Genomic DNA, 19,943 nt, shown 5'->3' on the forward strand with positions numbered 1-19,943 from the left:
CCCACCACCATGCTTGGCTAATTTTTGTATTTTTAGTAGAGACGGGGTTTCGCCATATCAGGCTGGTCTCAAACTCCTGACTTTGTGATCCACCCACTTCGGCCTCCCAAAGTGCTGGGATTACAGGCGTGAGCTACCACACCCGGCTCCTCCCTTATTTTTAATGAGAGCAAACATTTATTGAGTGTTCGATATGGGTAAACCTTAGAAGGTTCTAAGGACTTTACATTTTAGTTCATTTGATACTTGCAATTTATAGCCATGCGTGGTGGCTCATGCCTGTAATCCCAGCACTTTAGGAGGCTGAGGTAGGTGGATCACCTGAGGTCAGGAGTTCAAGACCAGTCTGGCCAATGTGGCGAGACCCCATCTCTACTAAAAATACAAAAATTAGCTGGGTGTGGTGCAAGGCTCCTGTAATCCCAGTACTCAGGAGGCTGAGGCAGGAGAATCACTTGAACCCGGGAGGTGGAGGTTGCAGTGAGCTGAGATCACGCCATTGCACTCCAGCCTGGGTGACAGAGTGAGACCCCCATCTCAAAAACAGAAAAACAAACAAAAAAAACCTTGCAATTTTTGAGGCTAGAATTATTTCTCTCTTGATTAAGAAAATCTTAATCTTTCTTGATTAAGAAAATCAAGGTACAGGGATGTTAAGCAACTGGCTCAAAGTCACACAGCTGAAGAGCAAGGATTTGGATCTAGGCAGAGTCTGACTCCAAACCATGCAGCATTAACTACTTTTTTTTTTTTTTTTAGATGGAGTCTCGCTCTGTCACCCAAGCTGGAGTGCAGTGGCACGATCTTGGCTCACTGTGAGCTCTGCCTCCCGGGTTCACGCCATTCTCCTGCCTCAGCCTCCCAAGTATCTGGGACTACAGGCACCTGCCACCACTCCTGGCTAATTTTTTGTATTTGTACTAGAGACAGGGTTTCACTGTGTTAGCCAGGATGGTCTCAATCTCCTGACCTCGTGATCCGCCCGCCTCGGCCTCCCAAAAGGCTGGGATTAGTTGTGAGCCACCGCGCCAGGCAACTGCTAGTTAACTACTATGTTTCAACTTGTATTAACCATGCTTTCTTTTCTTTTTTTTTTCCCTTTTTTCTTTCTTTTCTTTTCTTTTCTTTTTTTTTTTTTTTTTGAGGCAGAGTCTTGCTCTGTCACCTAGGCTTGAGTGCAGTGGTGTAGTCTTGGTTCACTGTAGCCTCAAACTCTCCCAGCTCAGGTGATCCTTCCACCTCAGCTTCCCAAGTAGCTGGGACTGCAGGCATGCAACACCATGCCTGGCTAATTTTTGTATTTTTTTTTTTGTAGAGATGGGGTTTCACCATGTTGCCCAGGCTGGTCTTGAACTCCTGAGCTCAAGTGACCCAACTGCCTCGGCCTCCCAAAGTGCTGGGATTACAGATATGAGCCACCACATCCAGCCCCCCTTCCTTTTTTAAAAGAAGAGAAAGCAAAGAAAAAAGGCTTTTAAACCTCAAAGATCCTTATTCTGTTGCCTTCCTAGAATCCGTAGACAGGAATTCAACTATGAACCTGAATTGACTTTAGGGGAATATCTCTCCAGCCTAGAAAGAGAAGCACCTGGAATTTTAAAATAAGAATCATAGACTTTTGGGTTTAAGGATTGTGAGAAAGCCGGGAACGGTAGCTCATGCCTGTAATCCCAGCACTTTGGGCAGATCGCCTGAGGTTAAGAGTTTGAAACCAGCCTGGCCAACATGGTGAAACCCCATCTTCACTAAAAATCCAAAAAAAAAAAGGACTGTGAGAAGCTCTGACATGTGATCACTTGGCTCTGTGCTCAAACAACCCCAAGGATGAAAGTGTCTTTTCTTTTTCTTCACCTAAACCTCCCGATTGCTGGGACTATAGGCATACGCCACCATGCCAGACTAATTTTTTTAATTTTGTTTTTGAGATGGAGACTTGCTCTGTCGCCCAGCCTGGAGTGTAGTGGCATGATCTCCGTTCACCACAACCTCCGCCTCCTGAGTTCAAGTGATTCTCCTGCCTCAGCCTCCCGAGTAGCTGGGATGACATGCATGCACCACCATGCCCGGCTAATTTTTTGTATTTTAGTAGAGATGGGATATCACCATGTTGGACAGGCTGGTCTCGAACTCCTAACCTCGTGATCCTCCCGCCTCGGCCTCCCAAAGTGCTGGGATTACAGGTGTAAACCACCTCACCTGGCCCCCCCAACCACCTTTTTTTTTTTTTTTTGAGACAGAGTCTCCCTCTGTTGCCCAGGCTGGAGTGCAGTGGTGGGATCTTGGCTCACTGCAACCTCTACCTCCCGGGTTCAAGCTATTCCCCTGCCTCAATCTCCCAAGTAGCTGGGACTACAGGCATCTGCCATCATGCCCAGCTAATTTTTTTTTTTTTTTTTTGAGACAGAGTCTTGCTCTGTCGCCCAGGCTGGAGTGCAGTGGCATGATCTCAGCTCACTGCAAGTTCCGCCTCCTGGGTTCACGCCATTCTCCTGCCTCAGCCTCCTGAGTAACTGGGACTACAGGTGCCCGCCACCATGCCTGACTATTTTTTCTATTTTTAGTAGAGACAGGGTTTCACCATGTTATCCAGGATGGTCTCGATCTCTTGACCTCATGATCCACCTGCCTCGGCCTCCCAAAGTCCTGGAGATTACAGGTGCGAGCCACCACACCCAGACATGCCTGGCCAATTTTTTTATTTTTAGTAGAGACCGAGTTTCACCATGTTGGCCAGGCTGGTCTTGAACTCCTGACCTCAGGTGATCTGCCAGCTGCTTGGCCTCCCAAAGTACTGGGATTATGGCATGAGACACTGTGCCCAGCCAGTTTTTTGATTTTTTTTTTTTTTTTTGAGACAGAGTCTTACTCTGTTGCCCAGGCTGGAGTGCAGTGGTGCGATCTTGGCTCACTGCAACCTCTGCCTCCCAGGTTCATGCGATTCTCCTGCCTCAGCCTCCCAAGTAGTTGGGACTATAGGTGCACCCCACCATGCCCGGCTAATTTTTGTAATTTTAGTAGAGGTGGGGTTTCACCATATTCATCAGGCTGGTCTCGAACTGCTGACCTTAGGTGATGTACCTGCCTTGGCCTCTGAAAATGCTGGGATTTACAGGTGTGAGCCATCGTGCCTGGTGTATTTTTTTTATTTTTAGTAGAGATGGGATCTTGCTATGTTGCCCAAACCAATCTCAAACTCCTGGGCTCAAGAGATCCTCCTGCCTCAGCCCCCTAAAGTGCTGGGATTACAGATGTGAGACTACACCTGGCCAAAAGTTTCCTTTTCTCACCACTGAAAAATTCTTACTTCTCTTGGGTCAAAAACCTCCGTCTGCCTCCTTCCATCCTTTCTTTGCTCCAGGAGCTGTGCTCTGAAGCCACCTGCTCTGGCTGTCCCCTCTTCTGTCTTCTGTACTTCCTATACCCTTCCCCATCACCGTATAAAGACATCTCCCTGTCCCACTTAGGTCTTCTTGTTACTGGAACGGGTCCCAATCCAGACCCCAAGAGAGGGTTCTTGGACCATGTGCAAGAAAGAATTCAGGGTGAGTCCATAGAGTAAAGTGAAAGCAAGTTTATTAAGAAAGTAAAGGAATAAAAGAATGGCTCCTCCTTTGGCAGAACAGTGGCATGGGCTGCTCAGCTGAGTACACTTATAGTTACTTCTTGATTGTATGCTAAACGAGGGATGAATTATTCATGTATTTTCCGGGAAAGGGGCAGGGATTTCCGGGAACCAAGGGTTCCTCCTCTCTTTAGACTATATAGGGTAACTTCCAGATGTTGCCATGGCATTTGTAAACTGTCATGGGTCTGGTGAGAGTGTCTTTTAGCATGCTAATGTATTACAATTTGTGTATAATTAGCAGTGAGAACAACCAGAGGTCACGTTCATCACCATCTTGGTTTTGGCGGGTGTTGGCTGGCTTCTTTATGGCATCCTGTTTTATCAGCAAGGTTTTTGTGACCTGTATCTTGTGCCAACCTCCTATCTCCTCCTGTGACTAAGCATACCTAACACCTGGGAATGCAGCCTAGCCCCTATTCAAGATGGAGTTGCTCTGGTTCAAAATATGTCTCTGACATTCTCATCACTGAAACTACCTTTGTACAAATTATAACTGAGAAAATTATGACAGTGAAAGAGATCTGACCTAACTGACTCTATCTTGCTTCTAACCTCCAAGCTGTCCATGTTCATTTCTAGGCATAGGCTGAACTAACTTTGTGAGGAACTTAGTTTATAGGTTAACTTTAAGACAAAGACAATAACAGCCCTTTCCCAAAATAAATCCTCTTCCTGCCAGGTGATTAGACTGCCTTTGCAGGACTAACAAATTAGCCACAAGATTAGAAATTATGGCTTTGGAGTCCAATAGCTGGAGGCTGCAAGATTCTAAACCTCCCCAAATTGCTCCTGGGGGTATTATCTTAGGTTACAGTAAAACCTAAGATCAGTGCTTGAGATAGTCTGCAGATCCTGTACTTGATGGATCAGCTGACACCACCCAGATCAATAAACTGGCTCATCTGGTCTTGTGGCCCCCACCCAGGAACTGACTTACTGCAAGAGGACAGCTTCAGCTCCCTATGATTTCATCTCCAACCTGACCAATTAGCATTCGCCACTTCCCGAGCCTCTACCCACCAAATTATCCTTAAAAATTCAGATTGATTGGTTCCAAGATGGCCAAATAGGAACAGCTCCAGTCTACATCTCCTAGCGTGAGCAACGCAGAAGACGGGTGATTTCTGCATTTCCAACTGAGGTACTGGGTTCATCTCACTGGGGCTTGTCGGACAGTGGGTGCAAGACAGTGGGTGCAGCCCACAGACTGTGAGCCGAAGCAGGGCGAGGTGATGCCTCACCCAGGAAGCGCAAGGGGTTGGGGAATTCCCTTTCCTAGCCAAGGGAAGCCATGACAGACGGCACCTGGAAAATTGGGTCACTCCCACCCTAATACCATGTTTTTCCAATGGTCTTAGCAAACGGCAAACCAGGAGATTATATCCCGCGCATGGCTCAGAGGGTCCCACGCCCACGGAGCCTTGCTCACTGCTAGCACAGCAGTCTGAGATCGAACTGCAAGGCGGCAGCAAGGCTCGGGGAGGGGCACCCGCCACTGCTGAGGCTTGAGTAGGTAAACGAAGCCACCGGGAAGCTCGAACTGGGTGGAGCCCACTGCAGCTCAAGGAGGCCTGCCTGCCTCTTTAGACTCCACCTCTGGGGGCAGAGCATAGCTGAACAAAAGGCAGCAGAAACTTCTGCAGGCTTAAATGTCCCTGTCTGACAGCTTTGAAGAGAGTAGTGGTTCTCCCAGCACAGAGTTTGAGATCTGAGAATGGACAGACTGCCTCCTCAAGTGGGTAGCCTAACTGGGAGGCACCTCCCAGTAGGGGCCGACTGACACCTCATACGGCCAGGTGCCCCTCTAAGACGAAGCTTCCAGAGGAAGGATCAGGCAGAAATATTTGCAGTTCTGCAGCCTCTGCTGGTGATACCCAGGCAAACAGGGTCTGGTGTGGACCTCCAGCAAACTCCAACAGACCTGCATCTGAGGGACCTGACTGTTAGAAGGAAAACTAACAAACAGAAAGGACATTCACACCAAAATCCCATCTGTACGTCACCATCATCAAAAACCAAAGGTAGATAAAACCGCAAAGATGGGGAGAAACCAGAGCAGAAAAGCTGAAAATTCTAAACATCAGAATGCCTCTTCTCCTCCAAAGGAACGCAGCTCCTCACCAGGAATGGAACAAAGCTAGACAGAGAATGACTTTGACAAGTTGAGAGAAGAAGGCTTCAGAAGATCGATAATAATAAACTTCTCTGAGCTAAAAGAGGATGTTCCAACCCATTGCAAAGAAACTAAAAACCTTGAAAAAAGATTGGATGAATGGCTAACTAGAATAAACAGCATAGAGAAGACCTTAAATGACCTGATGGAGCTGAAAACCATGGCACGAGAACTATGTGATGCATGCACAAGCTTTAGTAGCCGATTCGATCAAATGGAAGAAGGGGTATCAGTAATTGAAAATCAAATGAATGAAATGAAGCGAGAAGAGAAGTTTAGAGAAAAAAGAGTAAAAAGAAATGAACAAAGCCACCAAGAAATATGGGACTATGTGAAAAGACCAAATCTACGTCTGATTGGTGTACCTGAAAGTGACAGGGAGAACGGAACCAAGTTGGAAAACACTCCTCAGGATATTATCCAGGAGAACTTCCCCAACCTAGCAAGGCAGGCCAACATTCAAATTCAGAAATACAGAGAACACCACAAAGACACTCCTTGAGAAGAGCAACTCCAAGACACATAATTGTCAGATTCACCAAAGTTGAAATGAAGGAAAAAATGTTAAGGGCAGCCAGAGAGAAAGGTCGGGTTACCCACAAAGGGAAGCCCATCAGACTAACAGCTGATCTCTCAGCAGAAACTCTACAAGCCAGAAGAGAGTGGGGGCCAATATTCAACATTCTTAAAGAAAAGAATTTTCAACCCAGAATTTCATACCCAGCCAAACGAAGCTTCATAAGTGAAGGAGAAATAAAATCCTTCACAGACAAGCAAATGCTGAGAGATTTTGTCATCACCAGGCCTGCCTTACAAGAGCTCCTGAAGGAAGCACTAAACATGGAAAGGAACAACTGGTACCAGCCACTGCAAAAGCACGCCAAATTGTAAAGACCATTGAGGCTAGGAAGAAACTGCATCAACTAACCAGCAAAATACCCAGCTGACATCATAATGACAGGATCAAATTCACACATAACAATATTAACCTTAAATGTAAATGGGCTAAATGCTCCAATTAAAAGATATAGACTGGCAAATTGGATAAAAAGTCAAGATCCATCAGTGTGCTGTATTCAGGAGACCCATCTCACGTGCAGAGACACACATAGGCTCAAAATAAAGGGATGGAGGAAGATCTACCAAGCAAATGGAAAACAAAAAAAAGCAGGGGTTGCAATCCTAGTCTCTGATAAAACAGACTTTAAACCAACAAAGATCAGAAGAGACAAAGAAGGCCATTACATAATGGTAAAGGGATCAATTCAACAAGAAGAGCTAACTACCCTAAATATATATGCACCCAATACAGGAGCACCCAGATTCATAAAGCAAGTCCTTAGAGACCTACAAAGAGACTTAGACTCCCACACAATAATAATGGGAGACTTTAACACCCCACTGTCAACATTAGACAGATCCACGAGACAGAAAGTTAACAAAGATATCCAGGAATTGAACTCAGCTCTGTGCCAAGCGGACCTAATAGACATCTACAGAACTCTCCACCCCAAATCAACAGAATATACATTCTTCTTAGCACCACGTTGCACTTATTCCAAAATTGACCACATAGTTGGAAGTAAAGCACTCCTCAGCAAATGCAAAAGAACAGAAATCATAACAAACTGTCTCTCAGACCACACTGCAATCAAATTAGAACTCAGGATTAAGAAACTCACTCAAAAGTGCTCAACTACATGGAAACTGAACAACCTGCTCCTGAATGACTACTGGGTACTTAACGAAATGAAGGCAGAAATAAAGATGTTCTTTGAAACCAAGGAGAACAAAGACACAACATACCAGAATCTCTGGGACACATTTAAAGCAGTGTGTAGAGGGAAATTTATAGCACTAAATGCCCACAAGAGAAAGCAGGAAAGATCTAAAATTGACACCCTAACTTCATAATTAAAAGAACTAGAGAAGCAAAAGCAAACACATTCAAAAGCTAGCAGAAGGCAAGAAATAACTAAGATCAGAGCAGAACTGAAGGAGATAGAGACACAAAAAACCCTTCAAAAAAATCAATGAATCCAGGAGCTGGTTTTTTGAAAAGATCAACAAAATTGATAGACTGCTAGCAAGACTAATAAAGAAGAAAAGAGAGAAGAATCAATTAGACACATAAAAAATGATAAAGGGGATATCACCACTGATGCCACAGAGATAAAAACTACCATGAGAGAATACTATAAACACCTCTACACAAATAAACTAGAAAATCTAGAAGAAATGGATAAATTTCTGGACATATACACCCTCCCAAGACTAAACGAGGAAGAAGTTGAATCCCCGAATAGGCCAATAACAGGCTCTGAAATTGAGGCAATAATTAAGAGCCCACCAACCAAAAAAAGTCCAGGATCAGACAGATTCACAGCCAAATTCTACCAGACATACAAAGAAGAGCTGGTACCATTCCTTCTGAAACTATTCCAATCAATAGAAAAAGAGGGAATCCTCCCTAACTCATTTTATGAGGCCAGCATCATCCTGATACCAAAGCCTGGCAGAGACACAACAAAAAAAGAGAATTTTAGACCAATATCCTTGATGAACATCGATGCAAAAATCCTCAATAAAATACTGGCAAACCAAATCCAGCAGCATATCAGAAAGCTTACCCACCATAATCAAGTGGGCTTCATCCCTGGGATGCAAGGCTGGTTCAACAAATGCAAATCAATAAACGTAATCCAGCATATAAACAGAACCAACGACAAAAACCACATGATTATCTCAATAGATGTAGAAAAGGCCTTTGACAAAATTCAACAGCCCTTCATGCTAAAAACTCTCAATAAATTAGGTATTGATGGGACGTATCTCAAAATAATAAGAACTATTTATGACAAACCCACAGCCACTATCATACTGAATGGGCAAACACTGGAAGCATTCCCTTTGAAAACTGGCACAAGATAGGGATGCCCTCTCTCACCACTCCTATTCAACATAGTGTTGGAAGTTCTGGCCAGGGCAATCAGGAAGGAGAAAGAAATAAATGGTATTCGATTAGGAAAAGAGGAAGTCAAATTGTCCCTGTTTGCAGACGACATGATTGTACATTTAGAAAACCCCATCGTCTCAGCCCAGAATCTCCTTAAGCTGATAAGCAACTTCAGCAAAGTCTCAGGATACAAAATCAACGTGCAAAAATCACAGGCATTCCTATACACCAATAACAGACAAACAGAGAGCCAAATCATGAGTAAACTCCCATTCACAATTGCTTCAAAGAGAATAAAATACCTAGGAATCCAACTTACAAGGAATGTGAAGGACCTCTTCAAGGAGACTTACAAACCACTGCTCAATGAAATAAAAGAGGACACAAACAAAGGGAAGAAAATTCCATGCTCATGGATAGGAAGAATCAATATCATGAAAATGGCCATACTGCCCAAGGTAATTTACAGATTCAATGCCATCCCCATCAAGCTACCAATGCCTTTCTTCACAGAATTGGAAAAAACTACTTTAAAGTTCATATGGAACCAAAAAAGAGCCCGCATTGCCAAGTCAATCCTAAGCCAAAAGAACAAAGCTGGAGGCATCACGCTACCTGACTTCAAACTATACTACAAGGCTACAGTAACCAAAACAGAATGGTACTGGTACCAAAACAGATATATAGACCAATAGAACGGAACAGAGCCCTCAGAAATAATGCTACATATCTACAACTATCTGATCTTTGACAAACCTGACAAAAACAAGAAATGGGGAAATGATTCCCTATTTAATAAATGGTGCTGGGAAAACTGGCTAGCCATATGTAGAAAGCTGAAATTGGACCCCTTCCTTACACCTTATACAAAAATTAATTCAAGATGGATTAAAGACTTAAATGTTAGACCTAAAACCATAAAAACCCTAGAAGAAAACCTGGGCAATACCATTCAGGACATAGGCATGGGCAAGGACTTCATGACTAAAACACCAAAAGCAACGGCAACAAAAGCCAAAACTGACAAATGGGATCTAATTAAAGAGCTTCTGCACAGCAAAAGAAACTACCATCAGAGTGAACAGGCAACCTACAGAATGGGAGAAAATTTTTGCAATCTACTCATCTGACAAAGGGCTAATATCCAGAGTCTACAAAGAACTTAAACAAATTTACAAGAAAAAATCAAACAACCCCATCAAAAAGTGGGTGAAGGATATGAACAGACACTTCTCAAAAGAAGACATTTATGCAGCCAATAGACACATGAAAAAATGCTCATCATCACTGGCCATCAGAAAAATGCAAATCAAAACCACAATGAGATACCATCTCACACCAGTTAGAATGGCAGTCATTAAAAAGTCAGGAAACAACAGGTGCTAGAGAGGATGTGGAGAAATAGTAACACTTTTACACTGTTGGTGGGACTGTAAACTAGTTCAACCATTGTGGAAGTCAGTGTGGTGATTCCTCAGGGATCTAGAACTAGAAATACCATTTGACCCAGCCTTCCCATTACTGGGTATATACCCAAAGGATTATAAATCATGCTGCTATAAAGACACGTGCACACGTATGTTTACTGCAGCACAATTCACAATAGCACAGACTTGGAACCAACCCAAATGTCCATCAATGATAGACTGGATTAAGAAAATGTGGCACATATACACCATGGAATACTATGCAGACATAAAAAATGAAGAGTTCATGTCCTTTGTAGGGACATGGATGAAGCTGGAAACCATCATTCTGAGCAAACTATCGCAAGGACAGAAAACCAAACACTGGGTGTTCTCACTCATAGGTGGGAATTGAACAATAGGAACACTTGGACACAGGGTGGGGAACACCACACACCAGGGCCTGTCATGGGGTGGGAGGAGGGGAGAGGGATAGCAGTAGGAGATATACCTATGTAAATGATGAGTTAATGAGTGCAGCACACCAACAGGGCACATGTATACATACGTAACAAACCTGCACATTGTGCACATGTACCCTAGACTTAAAGTATAATAAAATAAAATCAAATAAAATTCAGGAGCCATTTCATGGAAGCCGGGTGAGTGAGAGCATTGGTGGGTGTTGGGCCGGAGGAAAGCAGGAAGGCCCATCGGAGCATGTGGATTTGAGCCACCACATTTTTTAACCCTAGATCTTGAAATGCATCGTGATTCCTGTCCGTTGGACTGAAAGGTTTATGTAGGCAATCTTGGAAACAATGGCAACAAGACCGAATTGGAACGGGCTTTTGGCTACTATGGACCACTCCAAAGTGTGTGGGTTGCTAGAAACCCATCTGGCTTTGCTTTTGTTGAATTTGAAGATCCCCGAGATGCGGCTGATGCAGTTCCATCCCCGAGAGCTAGATGGAAGAACACAATGTGGCTGCCGTGTAAGAGTGGAACTGTCCAATGGTGAAAAAAGAAGTAGAAATCATGGCCCACCTCCCTCTTGGGGTCGTCGCCCTCAAGATGATTATCGTAGGAGTAGTCCTCCACCTCGTCGCAGATCTCCAAGAAGGAGAAGCTTCTCTTGCAGCTGGAGCAGGTCCCTTTCTAGAGATAGGAGAAGAGAGAGGTCGCTGTCTCGGGAGAGAAATCACAAGCCATCCCGATCCTTCTCTAGGTCTCGTAGCCGATCTAGGTCAAATGAAAGGAAATAGGAGACAGTTTGCAAGAGAAGTGATGTACAGGAAATTACTTCATCTGACAGGAGTATGTACAGAAAATTCAAGTTTTGTTTGAGACTTCATAAGCTTGGTGCATTTTTAAGATGTTTTAGCTGTTCAAATCTGTCTCTGGAATCAGTGACACAGAGGTGTAATTCTCTATGGTTTGAAATGGATCATATGAGGCATGTAATACCAAGAATTGTTACTTTACAATGTTCCCTTAAGCAAGATTGAATTTGCTTTGAACTTTAGTTACGCATAGACTGACAATAAACCTCTAAACCTGCCCAGCAGAAGTGTGATTTTTTTTTTTAATACAGAAGCAACTGGCAAAAATTGAACTAAGATTTACTTTTTTTCCATAGCTGGGATATAGGATGCAGCTATAGTTGAACAAGCAGTCTTTAAAATCTGCTGTGAAACACAAGCCATCAGGTAGAAATAAACGCTGCACTATTAAATTACAGGTTTTTGAAAAATCCAACTCACTTTCATCCTGGGCAGAGGTTGCCTAGTTGGTATAGAATCTGTTAAGTTTCAAGAAAGTTTGCCTTTGCTTTAGGTCATAAGTTACTTATTTGATTGCTGTATATGAATACATGGCTGTTCGTGACATCTTTTATGTGCAAATTTGAGATTTCAAAAATGTCCTGCCAGTTTAAGGATACATTGTAGAGCCGAACTTTGAGTTACTGTGCAAGATTTTTTTTTCATGCTGTCATTTGTAATATGTTTTGTGAGAATCCTTGGGATTAAAGTTTTGGTTACAAATTGTTGTTTAACTTGAAAGCCTGTTTCTCCTTGCAAACTCAAATCTGTGAGCTGAGCTTGGTACCAAGTCCAGGTATAACATTCCTATTGGAAGCCATACTTATATTTTCTTGTAAAGTGCTTTTGAATTAATAAAGTATTAGAAAAAAAATTCAGATTGCTGAAATTTTGGGGAGATTAATTTGAGTAATAATAAAATTCTGGTCTCCTATACAGCCAGTTCTGCATGAATTAAACTCCTTCTGTATTCTAATTCCCGTCTTTTCTTTTTTTTTTTTTTGAGACGGGGTGAAAGCAAGTTTATTAAGAAAGTAAAGGAATTAAGTAAATTATTAAGAAAGTAAAGTAAAGGGAGTCTCGCTCTCACCCAGGCTGGAGTGTAGAGGTGAGATCTTGGCTCACTGCAAGCTCTGCCTCCTGAGTTCAAGCAATTCTCTGCCTCAGCCTTCTGAGTAGCTGGGATTACAGGAGCCTGCGACCACGCCTGGCTAATTTTTTTGTATTTTTTGTAGAGACGGGGTTTCAGCATGTTGGCCAGGCTGGTCTCGAACTCCTGACCTTGTGATTTACCAACCTCAGCCTCCCAAAGTGCTGGGATTACAGGCGTGAGCCACCGCGCCTGGCCATAGTTCCCCTGTCTTGATGCATCAGCTTTGTCTAGGCAGCAGGCAAGGAAAACCTGTTGAGTCGTTACACTGCCTCAGCCCCCAAATGAAACAGTTATATATGCTTGAGTTTTCCCTCCTCCTCTGGGCACCCTCTGAGTTATGAAGGTTCCTCCTGAAACCAGGGCCCCATAAAGTAAGGGAGGAGACCATCCCTCATATTGTCTTATGCCCAATTTCTGCCTCCAAAGAAAGAAGAAGTAAAAACTAGAAGAAGTAAAAGGCAGAAATGAAATCCACAGGCAGACAGCCTGGCGCTGTGCCCTGGGCCTGGTTAAAGATTGACCCCTGACCTAACCAGTTATGTTATCTATAGATTGCAGACATTGTATGGAAAAGCATTGTGAAAATCCCTGTCCTGTTCTGTTCCGTTCTGATTACCAGTGCATGCAGCCCCCAGTCACGTACCCCCACTTGCTCAATCGATCACGACCCTCTCACGTGGACCCCCTTAGAGTTGTGAGCCCTTAAAAGGGACAGGAATTGCTCACTCGGGGAGCTTGGTTTTTTGGAGATGTGTCTTGCCGATCACCTGGCCGAATAAAGCCCTTCCTTCTTTAACTCAGTGTCTGAGGGGTTTTGTCTACAGCTTGTCCCGCTACAAAAGGAGCACATTATTTCAGTCAGCACTGTGCTGATCTGTGTTGACTCCCAGGATGGGAACAGGACAGTATTTCCCAAACTTTAATCATTTCAGAAGCTGCCTTATGACTTTTGCCATTTCCACTTATCATCTGTACTATTCAATCCCTTTTCTTCAGGTTTTTAAAGATTAAATTTTTTTTCATTTTTTTTTTTTTTTTTGAGACGGAGTCTTGCTCTGTCGCCCAGACTAGAGTGCAGTGGTGCGATCTTGGCTCACTGCAAACTCTGCCTCCTGGGTTCAAGCGATTCTCCTGCCTCAGCCTGCCACTGCACCCAGCTAATTTTTGTATTTTTAGTAGAGATGGGGTTTCACCATCTTGGCCAGGCTGGTCTTGAACTCCTGACCTCGTGATCCACCCGCCTTGGCCTCCCAAAGTGTTGGGATTACAGGCGTGAGCCACCGTGCCTGGCCTTAAATCTGTTTTAAAAAGAAATCTGGGAATTCACTATCACTCGCCTTAAATAGAAGGCAACTGTAAAAACATATGCAATAAAATGATTAAGTTCTGACTAGATACAGTTTTAAAAGAAATTAGCAAAGTGTTTGGAGCTAGGATTCAAACCCAGGATTGAGCCAGAGACAAGGTCTTAACAACAGTGATTCACGTACCGCCTAACCGTGCCATTTAGGAAACCACTGGGGAGGAATGTAGTAGAATGGAACTTGCTGAGAATGAGAGCCAGTGAGGAATGGTGGAGGGTGGGGACTGAAATTTAATGGGGAGCCTTGGAATAGGGTTGCCAGATATATTACAGGACACTCAGTTAAATTTGGATAAAAGTATGTCACAACTAAAAAGGTACTTGTTTGTTTGAAATTCAAACTTAACGGGAGGTCCTGCATTCTTATTAACTACACCTGGCAATCCCACCTAGGAATCAAGGGCATGATTCCAGCAGGAAATTTATCCTCAGGGAGAGGCAGGCAGTAGTTGCGTCTGTGAGGCCTGTGGTAAGACTAACCCCTGTCACTAGGCGGCAGTAGAGAACCGAGCAGAGCAGGGGGAGGGGCTCATAGTGGGGAGAGAAGAGCGGACGGGTGTGGGACTTTGGGGCCGCTCTAGGTCCTCATGCAGAATCTCAAATCAAATTAGCAAAAGACAGGAACAGGCAGCTCACAGACGAACAGCTTATACATGGCTAATAAACAAGAAAAGACGGGCTGGGCGCAGTGGCTCACGCCTGTAATCCCAGCACGTTGGGAGGCTCCGGCAGGCGGATCACCTGAGGTCAGGAGTTCGAGACCAGCGTGGCCAACACGGCGAAACCCCATCTCTACTAAAAATACAAAAAATTGGCTGGGCGTGGTGGTGGGCACATGTAATCCCAGCTACTCAAGAGCCTGAGGCAGGGGAATCACTTGAACCCGGGACACGGAGGTTTCAGTGGGCCAAGATCGTGCCATTGCTCTCCAGCCTGGAGGACAAAAGTGAAACTCTGCCTCAGAAAAAAAGAAACAAAGAAAAAAAAGAAAAAGAAAAAATGCATAGTCCTACTCATAATTGAATTAGTCAACCTAAAATGAGTTCTTTTCCATCTCTCAGATTGGCAAAAATTTAAATATGAAAAAGATTACTAATACTGTGTTGTGGAAGTGTGAGAAAATACTATGTAGAGCAGAGACTGGTCACAGAAATTCAGGGACTGGAGTTTTTAAGGTTAATTTGGTGGGTAGAGTCTTGGGAAGTGGGGAATGCTAATTGGTCAGGTTGGAGATGAAATCATAGGGAGCTGAAGCTGTCCTCTTGCGCTGAGTCAGTTCCTGGGTGGGGGCCACAAGACCAGATGAGCCAGTTTATTGATCTGGGTGGTGTCAGCTGATCCATCGAGTACAGGATCTGCAAACTATCTCAAGCACTGATCTTAGGTTTTACTGTAACCTAAGATGTTATCCCTGGGAGCAATTTGGGGAGGTTTAGAATATTGCAGTCTCCAGCTGCATCTCTCAGATTGGCAAAAATTAAAATATCAAAAAAGATTACTAGTACTCTGTTGTGAAAGTGTGAGAAAATACTATGTGAGTAGAGACTGGTGCATCCTCTTTGGATTAATATCAAAAGAAGAGATGCACATAGCCTTTAATCAATGATGTAACTCCCAGGGATTTATCAGACAGATTTACTCTCCCTTAGATGTGGAGACATAAGAGGTTGTAAGTGCAACCTGGAGCTGGGTTGCTAGTCCATAAAGCACCTTGGATATCAATGTCGACTCCGCCAGCTGTGATGTCACTTGACCAATGGGAAGAGAGAGGGGAAGCACTGGCTTAGGGAGCTGAATGTTATCCACTCCCTCTCCCTGCCCTCTACAGCTTTTTCCCCCAAGCTGTGGCTGCTCTGGGAAGCAGAAGTAAATATTGATTTTTAGAACCATCTAGACCTGATGTCAAATCCTGGTTCTGTCACTTACTTGCTGTGTGACCTTGTCCTAGCAAGTTCACCTCTCATTTTATTTTATTTTATTTTGATATGGAGTCTCGCTCTGTCGCCCAGGCTGGGTGCAGTGGCGCAATCTCGGCTCACTGCAAGCTCCGCCTCCCGGGTTCACGCCATTCTCCTGCCTCAGCCTCCCAAGTAGCTGGGACTACAGGCGCCTGCCACCACGCCCGGCTAATTTTTTGTATTTTTTGTAGAGACGGGGTTTCGCCATGTTGTCCAGGCTGGTCTCAAACTCCTAACCTCAGGTGATCCACCCACCTCGGCCTCCCAAAGTTCTGGGGTAACAGGCGTGAGCCATCACATCTGGCCTCGCCTCTCCTTTTCATTCATTTGATGATACATGTATTCAAAAATATTTATTGACAATTTACTACTAGGCACTGCAATTTTGTGGTGAACAAGACAAAGTCTCTTTATCTCTTAGAGCTTTCAGGCATGCAGGGTTGTTGGGGAGACACAATAAACAAGAAAACTAATAAATGGTGTAATATGGAAATGGTAGTAGATACTAAAAAGACAATAAGATAAGATGGTTGGGTATGGTGGCTCACGCCTGTAACCCCAACCAAGGCAGGAGGATCTCTTGAGCCCAGGAGTTTGAGACCAGCCTGGGAAACATAGTAAGACCTTGTCTCTACTATAAACAAAAAATTAGCTGGTGTGGTGGTGTGCACCTGTGGTCCCAGCTACTTGGGAGGCTGAGGCAGGAGGTATCACCTCAGCCCGAGAGGTGGAAGCTGCAGTGAGCCGTGATGGTGTCACTGCATTCCTGCCTGGGCAACAGAGTGAGACCCTGTCTCAAAACAAAAAACAAACAAAAACAATAAAATAAGATAAAATGATACAGTGACCAGGGATGTTGCTTATATGTAATAGGAGATGACAATTCTGTTTCACAGGGTTGACATCAAAATTACATAAGATACTACATATGAAGCACTTAGCATTGTGCCCGAGACAGGGTATTAATTATGGTAACAATTACTGAATGTTTGTAATGTGCTAGACACTGTTCCAAGTACTATGGGTAGACTAACTCATGTAATGACCTTGTTTTCCAGATAAGGAAACTGAAGCACAGGTAGGTTGAATTACTTGCCTAAAGTCAGGGAATTAGCAGAGGATAGAACTGTGACATTCTGGCCTCAGAGCCTACAGTTTTAACTGTTTTATTAAATATTAGTGTCTGTCTGTCTTTCATATCTTGATTAAAGGGGGCTGGAGGGCCCCGAGGAGGGCATGCTCAAATCTGTAGGAGGTGTGGGGGTTGGAGGCCAGGTGGAACCTAAGGCAGCTTGTGGAGCAAATGCAAGGGCACTGGAAGGTGAGTCACCATGTAACCTGGTGATGCTACTATATGACAAGAAAGTGAGAATTGAGGATAATGGAGTTATGAGATAATGGAATAAAGAAGGTGTCTTACTTGGCTCAGGCTCTGGCTGCGATAACAAAATATAGTTGACCCTTGAACAACATGAGTTTAAACAGTGCAGGTCCACTTATATATGGGATTTTTCCCCCATAAATACATTGAAAAATTTTTTTGAGATTTGCGACTATTTAAAAATACAGATCAGCCAGGCATGGTGGCTCATGCCTGTAATGCCAGCACTTTGGGAGGCCGAGGCAGGTGGATCACCTGGCATTAGGAGTTTGAGACCAGCTTGGCCAACATGGTGAAACCCCATCTCTACTAAAAATACAAAAATTATCCAGGTGTGGTGGCGCATGCCTATAGTCCCAGCTACTTAGGAGGCTGAGGCAGAAGAATTGCTTGAACCCAGGAGGCAGAGGTTGCAGTGAGCCAAGATTGCGCCACTGCACTCCAGACTGGGTGACAGAGTGAGACTCCATCTCAAAAATAAAAATAAAAAAATAAAAATAAAATAAAAATACAGATGAACCATGTAGCCTGGAAATAAATATAAAAAATAAGAAAAAGTTAGGTAGGTCATGAATACATAAAATACATGTAGATATTAGTCTATTTTATCACTTACTACCATAAAATACACACAAATCTATTATAAAAAGTTAAAGTTCATAAAAACATATACACACATACACAGACAGCACATGGCGCCATTTGAAGTCAAGACAAACGTATGTAAATGTAAAGATGCAGTATTAAATCATAATTGTATACAATAACAGTAGGATATATTATACTACTATAATAATTTCCTAGCCACTTCCTGTTGCTGTTGTGGTGAGCTCAAGCATGGTGAGTACCCACTTAAAACAGTGTGTGACGCTGATCATCTCTGAGTGAGCAAGTGAGTAGTTAATCTCTCCAGGAAATTGTACATCACAGTAAAAAGTGATTTCTTAGGGCGAGCGCGGTGGCTCACGCCTGTAATCCCAGCGCTTTGGGGGGCTGAGGTGGGTGGATCACCTGAGGTCAGGAGTTTGAGACCAGCCTGGCCAACATGGCGAAACCCCATCTCTACTGAAAATACAAAAAATTAGCTGGGCATGATGGAAGGCGCCTGAATTTCCAGCTACTTGGGAGGCTGAGGCAGGAGATTTGCTTGAACCAGGGAGGTGGAGGTTGTAGTGAGCCAAGATCACGCCACTGCACTCCAGCCAGGGCGACAAGAGTGAAACGCTGTCTCAAAAAAAAAAAAAAAAGTAATTTCTTGTTGTTCTGCTGTTTTTTCTTTTGTTTTTTTGTTTTTGTTTTTGTTTCTGAGACAGTCTCACTCTGTCACCTGGGCTGCAGTGCAGTGGCGCAATTTCTGCTCACTGCAACCTCCGCCTCCTGGGTTCAAGCAATTCTCATGCCTGAGCCTCCAGAGTAGCTGGGATTATAGGTGTGTACCACCTCGCCTGGCTAATTTTTTTTTTTTTTTTTTTTTTTGAGACGGAGTCTCGCTCTGTTGCTAGGCTGGAGTACAGTGGTGCGATCTCGGCTCACTGCAACCTCCGCCTCCCGGGTTCAAGCCATTCTCCTGTCTCAGCCTCCTAAGCTGGGACAATAGACATGCGCCACCATGCCCAGCTCATTTTTGTATTTTTGGTAGAGATGGGGTTTCACCATGTTGGCCAGGATGGTCTCAATCTCTTGGCCTCAAGTGATCCACCTGCCTCGGCCTCCCAAAGTGCTGGGATTACAGGCGTGAGCCCGCATGCCCGGCTAACGTTTGTATTTTTAATAGAGACGAGGTTTCACCGTGTTGGCCAGGCTGGTCTCAAACTCCAGACCTCAGGTGATCCACCTGCCTCAGCCTCCCAAAGTGCTGGGATTACAGGCGTGAGCCACTGCGCCCGGCCGCTTTTGACTTCTTTTACGACATGGACCTTTCTGTGATACAGAGACTGAAACTAAAGCATATGGTTGGAGAAGGATTGGTATTGTATAGACAAAAAATTTAGAGAAATGAAAAAGCAAAAAAGACAAATTACAACGTATTTTCATAAAGTTACACCAAATGTGCCTGCCTCTCTTGTTTCCCCTTTCACCTCCTTTAGCTTTGTCATCCCTGAGACAACAACACCAATTGCTCCTCTTCCCCCACCTCCTCAGCCTACTCACTGTGAGAATGATGAGAATGAAGGCCTTTATGGTGACCCTCTTCCACTTAATGAATAGTATATATATTTTACCTTCCTTATGATTTTCTTAATAACATTTTCTTTATTCTAGCTTACTTTGTAAGAATAAAGTATATAATACATATAACATACAGAAGATGTGTTAACTTACTGTTTATGTTATCGGTAGGGCTTCTGGCCAACAGTAGGCTAGTAGTTATGTTTTGGGGGAGTCAAGAATCATATGTGGATTTTTGACTATATGGTGGGTTGGTTCCCCTCACCCTTGTGTTGCTCAAGGGTCAACTGTATTATACACTGGATGGCTTAAAAAACAGACATTATTTTCTCACTGTTCTGGAGGCTGGAAGTCCAAGACCGCGGTGTCAGCATAGTTGAACTCTGGTGAGGGCTTTCTTCCTCACATGGTTTGGGGTCAGGGGAGTGAGAAATCAA

General features: G+C 43.9%; 1 pseudogene; it reads left to right on the forward strand.

Moving 5' to 3' along the window:
- Positions 1–10,389: 10,389 nt before the first annotated feature.
- Positions 10,390–12,210, forward strand: LOC100974867 (serine/arginine-rich splicing factor 3-like; annotated as a pseudogene).
- Positions 12,211–19,943: the final 7,733 nt, after the last annotated feature.

This window comes from Pan paniscus, chromosome 9 (assembly GCF_029289425.2).
Source record: "Pan paniscus chromosome 9, NHGRI_mPanPan1-v2.0_pri, whole genome shotgun sequence".
Classification (NCBI taxonomy): Eukaryota; Metazoa; Chordata; class Mammalia; order Primates; family Hominidae; genus Pan; species Pan paniscus.